Here is a 6,000-nt window from a genome sequence, read left to right as displayed (position 1 = left end):
AGTGGGTGTACTTAATACTACTAAACCCTAAAGTTAAACGTGGTTAAGATGGCAAGTTTTACCCTGTGTATTTTGCCACAATTTAAAAAGTACAAGATGCAATAAAAACACACTTTAAAGACTTAAGCATTTTAAAAGCATGATGCTTAGCCGGCATCTCTGAGTATCATTGATCACAAGCTAAACAGTCCACAGGCGCCCAGGGCCCGCAGAAAGGTTGAAGTCCCCAGCGCCCCCTGTTGGCAGAGCCCAGCAGGAATTCCGGGCGGCCGGGAATTCTGGGAATTGTAGTTTGCAGTCTCGGGCGAAGCCTCGCCGCGAAACTGGGAGACAACAGACCCAAAGCCGGCGCCCACGCCCACAGGGAACCGGCAGGACGCGAGCCCGGCGCGCCCGTCCTCCCGCTGCGCTCGGCAGCCTCTCACCGGGAACGCGGACGGGGCGCACGCCGGTCCACTCGCCCATGAAGCACGTGGCGCCCCCGGTTGCGGTTTGCACCTGGATAGATTGGCCAGGCTGAGTGCCCACCCCACCGTCTGCGGTCAGCTCGGAGGTGCCCCTGACACACCCCCGCCGGGGCCGAGGCCTCGGCAGTGACCGTGGGAGGACGCTGCCGCGTAGGGAACCGAACGGCGCTCCCTGTTCCCACTCTGGTTGCAGCTGCAGCCTCGGAAGTGACTCAGCGGAATTCCTGGGAACTGGGGCCGGCGGGAGGGGGCGTGGCCCGGGCCGAGGCCCCACCCACCCAGGTCCGCGCGGAGCCCGGGCTCGCCCACCCTCGCGTTTTCCGCACCCGCTGCAGGCCTTAGCGGGCACCACCAGCCCAGGGTTGGGGGAGGGCGGTCGTTCTAGATGGGAGTGCAGCCTGAGCTGGGAGGGGGTGGGGAGGGAGGAACTGGAGACTTGCGCGGTGGGGTGGGGTGGGGTGGCGGGGATTTCTCCCGATCTTCCCGGAACCTCCATCTCTGAGCCTGGCCATAGGTGGGGGTGAGGCTCTGGGGTGGGGTGGGGGCTGGTTCTGTTTCCAACCCCGGGGCCCAGCGTTTGGCAGGTGGCGGGCGAGCAGAGTCGGTCCCGCCTGGACTTCCCGGGTGACTCAGCTGCGGGTCAGGCCCGCTCCGGGACTAATTGCCTCCTGAATAAAGGGGATCAGTTAGCGGCCTTCCGGGGTGACCATTCCCCCCGGTGGCAGCCTGGGCCGCTGTGTGGGGGGGTGGGGAGGCGGGGAGGGGCGTTGCTGGGCAGGCTTGGGTGAAGGGCCGAGCGCTGCACCAGGGCCGCGGCGCCAATGTTCGAAGAACCGAGCCTCAGATTTCCAAATGCGGGAAATGGGCGGGGCGGGGTGGCGCTGCGCAGGCGAATGGTGCGTCCAGCGTGGCCCCGCGCCCGGGCGCCCTCCCCGGGGAAGCCGGCCGCGGCCTCCGAGACGGCCCAGGCGCCTGTTTCCTCCGAGGGCGGAAGCGGGTTGGACGCCTCCCAGGCCCGGCAGCCCCGGGGCAGCCGAGCGCCACCTCCCACCTCCCGATTAGGGTGCGTGGGCACCCAGCGGCCACCAGGTGGCGCCGGAGACGCGCCTGCCACGCCAACTGGGCGGGTCGTCCCCAGAAGAGTCCCCAGACCATATAGAAGTTGCTGGGCCCGGCCCGTGTGGCCCAGTGGTTGAGCGTCAGCCCGTGCACCACGAGTCACTGGTTCCGTTCCCTCGGAGGTGACTCATGCCCGGGTTGTGGGCTTGATCCCCAGCTGACCGATGCTTCTCTCTCATCAATGTTTTTCTCACTCTCACTCTTTCTCTAAAATCAATAAAAACACTTTTTTTTAAAAGAAGCTTATTGGACAAAAAGAAAAAAAAAGCACTGAGTTGAAAAGCTGTCATATACAAGTAACACAATCATTATATATTTAAGCGGTGACATTGCAACTGAATCTGCCTCTTCCCTCCCAGAGGCGGGGACCTGTCCTGGCTGGGTTAGAGGAAAGAGCTGCCGGTGATTCCCAGGGTACCAGGTTCCAGCCAGTGAGAGGTGGGCAGAATTGGGAGGGCAGGGGAGGGGAAGGGAGGGGAGGGGAGGGGAAGGGAGGGCAGGGGAGGGCAGGGGAGGGCAGGGAGGGGTACAGAGCAGGAGCTCATCCAGCCGGTAAGAGGGTGGGTGGGGTTGGGCAGTGCAGCAGAGGGGGTGGAGGTGACATCTCTGTGTTGCCCAGCTGGGGGCTGGCCAGGGTTTGTCCCAGAGTGGGCTCAGGGACGTTAGTGGAGGTGGTCCTCACCATGGTGTCTAGCTCCGCTGGACACTGATTGGCCACCCTGGGCTGTGCCTGGCCCTGTCTCCCCGGCCTCACAGCATCCATAGCTCCCCAGGGCCTCAGCCTGACCCTGCTTGCCAGTGGCAGCCGACATTGCCTGGCAGACGAGGTCAGGGAACTGTCTGTGGGCGCAGGGCCAGGAGTGACACCCCAGGTCCTCAGGTCGGAAAGGCGTAATAAGGAAGCCTCTGCCCAGAGTCAGGGTGCGTAGGGCAGTGTTTCTGACCTGGGAGCAAAGTGGGGGAGCCCTCAGGGTGACCAGGCCTTGACCCCACCCCCAGCCCAGACTTGACCAAGGTGGGGAGGTAGAAGGGCCCTGTGTCAAAGTATAATTTCCCAAAAGCTAAAATCATGACTCTTGTACAATTAGAGAATACACAGTTGTCAAAGAGTTAATTCAACTCATTAATTAATGAGGGAAGAGTGAGATGGTAAAGCTGATGCCAAGAGCCCTTTGGAAAGGGGTTTGTATGATCCATTTTATTTAATTAATTAATTTATTTTTCGAATTAAAGAGTCACATTTATTGCAATCCGGGACTATGAGGGGCCATTCCCCAAATCTCATAGTCATAAGATGGTGGCAAAACCAGACTTAAATAGGCAAAGATCACAAAGGTATTGATTACATCCCAGGGTTTGGAATGAGGAACCTGGCTCACAAAAAGCAGTTTACAGAAGCAGAATTAAGCATGTTAATCATAGTTTTGGGTCTCAGGGTCACGGAATTGACAGAAATACATTATCTAGAGCCCGCAGGTCTGGAATAAGGAACCTAGTTTGCAAAAATCAGTTTAAACAGCATGTTATAAACACATTATCTAGAGCCCTTAAGTAACCTGGGTTAAACTTAGGCATGTTATCCAAATTACAGTTTTGGGTCTAGAGCCCTCTGACCTTGGGATAACGGTGCTGTCCTTCCCAGGTGAAGGAAAATGTGCTTCCTAAGACCAGTGTGACCACAACCCAGGGGATATTCACAGTACAATCAATAAGGCATTTAATCGAATGGGATGATTTATATAATTCAGAAAATCAAAATAACCTGTCTGTATGATTCATTTTAAAGTGCCAGGGTGATCGCTTCTCGGCCTTTTGGCTAAGATCAAGTGTAATATCTGTTCTTATCAGTTTAAAATGCCAGGGCGAGATTCCGAAACTCTATTTAAAACCCTGATTGCTCCATGAGACGATCAAGAGGAATCTTTGGTTTTGTATCAGATACAAATCCACAAGTTAACCTGTAACTTCACCAAACGCGAGCCCTTCATTAATGGTAATTAGCAAGGCAGACAGAAGCTTCCTGAAAAGAATCCGACCAGACATTTGTCCCGAGAGGACACACCGATGGCCAACAGACACGAAAAGATGCTCAACGACGCTGCTCACCAGGGATCGAGACCCACCTCACGCCTGCCAGGGGTGATCAGCAAAAGACAAGAAGGGCCCAGAGCTGGTGAGGATGCGGGGAAGGGGGCCTCCCGCACTGGGGGAGGGGGGGGAGGGGGAGAGTGTAAATTGGTGCTGCCGCCATGGAGACGCCTCAAAAAATTAAAACTAGGACCAGCCCCAGCCATTCCAGGTCTGGGTGTTTACGCAAGAAAATGAAAACACTGATTGACAAGATACACGCGCCCCTGTTCACTGCAGCGTCAGTTACAGCGGCCGAGGCTGGGAAGCAGCCGGGTGTCCCAGAGCCGAGCGGATGAGGACGTGGGACGGGCGTACAATGGATGCGACGTGGCAGGGACAGGCAGGGTCTCTACCGTGTGCAACAGCGCGGATGGGCCAGGGGTGCAGTGCTGAGCGAAGTAAGTCGGACAGAGGAAGACAAACCCCTAGGCTTTCCCTCCTGCGGCGAATCTAAACACAGTACATGAACCAACACAGAACAAAGTCACAGACACAGAGGACAAGCTGGTGGTTACCAGATGAGCGGTGTGTTTGACCACCGTAGTCTAGGAAACACACACACACACACACACACCACAAACAGACACACACACCACACATACACACACACCACACACACACACACACCACACACACACACACACCACAAACACAGACACACACACCACACATACACACACACCACACACACACCACACACACACACACACACACCACACAGACACACCACAAACATACACACACCATACACACACACATACACATCTCACACACCACACGCAGACACACACAGAGACACACCACACACACCACACACACACACCACACACACACACACACACACCATACACACACACACACCATACACACACACACACACCACACACACACACACCACACACACACACACACCACACACACCACACACACACCACACACAGACACACACACACCACACACACACACACACCCCACACCACACGCAGACACACACACACACACACCACATACACACACACCACACACACCACACGCAGACACACACACACCACACACACACACACACACACCACATACACACACACACACACACACACACACCACACACACACACACAGTGACTAAAGGCCCGGTTCCGCCTGGACTTCGCTGGGTGAGTGGAGGAGGAACGCTGGTGTGGACTGGAGGCCCCTTCGGGGTAACTGCCTCCCTTCGCTCCGGCCGGAGCCTGGCTGCTGTCCTGTCCTCCTGTGCCTGCGTGTCATCTCAGTCCCCTGGCCCCCCCCCCCCCGGGCGTGGACCCCTCGCTTTCCCGCCGAGAGGTGCCCCAGCCCACGCTGGCCACCCCCACGGAGCCCTGTCCACTAGCGGGGCTCAGGCTTCAGGCCCCACTGCTCCCGGGGAAAGGAAAGGCGGGAAGAGGCGGGAAGAGGCCTCCTCCATTGGGCTTTGTCCCAGAAAGTCACGCCCAGTGCGCTGGCCTCTGCGAGGACCGATCCTGTCGCTCCCTCTCAGGTGGCCCTGTGCCCGGGGGGGGGGGGGGGGGGGCGGGTTTCCAGGGCTGGGGGTCTGGGTGGAGACAGACCAGGTTGGAGGGGGGGACGCGGTGCCTGGGGAGGGCTGGGCAGGGCCTGGGCCTTCAGAGAGAGGCCTGAGGTGCTCTCCTTCCTTCCTTCCTGAGACCATGGGCCCCGCCTGTGCCTTGGAGATAAGGGCCCAGTCTGGGCGCAATCACAGCCTCTGGGTGCTGTATGGGAGGACAGCCTCCCCCAGCCTCTGGTCCCCCAGCCTCTGTCCCCCAGCCTCTGGTCCCCCAGCCTCTGTCCCCCAGCCTCTGGTCCCCCAGCCTCTGTCCCCCAGCCTGTGGTCCTCCAGCCTCTGGTCCCCCAGCCTCTGGTCCCCCAGCCTCTGTCCCCCAGCCTGTGGTCCCCCAGCCTCTGGTCCCCCAGCCTCTGGTCCCCCAGCCTCTGGTCCCCCAGCCTGTGGTCCCCCAGCCTCTGGTCCCCCAGCCTCTGTCCCCCAGCCTGTGGTCCTCCAGCCTCTGTCCCCCAGCCTCTGTCCCCCAGCCTGTGGTCCCCCAGCCTCTGTCCCCCAGCCTCTGGTCCCCCAGCCTCTGTCCCCCAGCCTCTGTCCCCCAGCCTGTGGTCCCCCAGCCTCTGGTCCCCCAGCCTCTGGTCCCCCAGCCTCTGTCCCCCAGCCTCTGGTCCCCCAGCCTCTGTCCCCCAGCCTCTGTCCCCCAGCCTGTGGTCCCCCAGCCTCTGTCCCCCAGCCTCTGGTCCCCCAG

Source organism: Myotis nattereri (assembly GCF_964212035.1).
Source record: "Myotis nattereri genome assembly, chromosome: 5".
NCBI classification, from domain to species: domain Eukaryota; kingdom Metazoa; phylum Chordata; class Mammalia; order Chiroptera; family Vespertilionidae; genus Myotis; species Myotis nattereri.
This window is presented reverse-complemented; position numbering follows the sequence as displayed.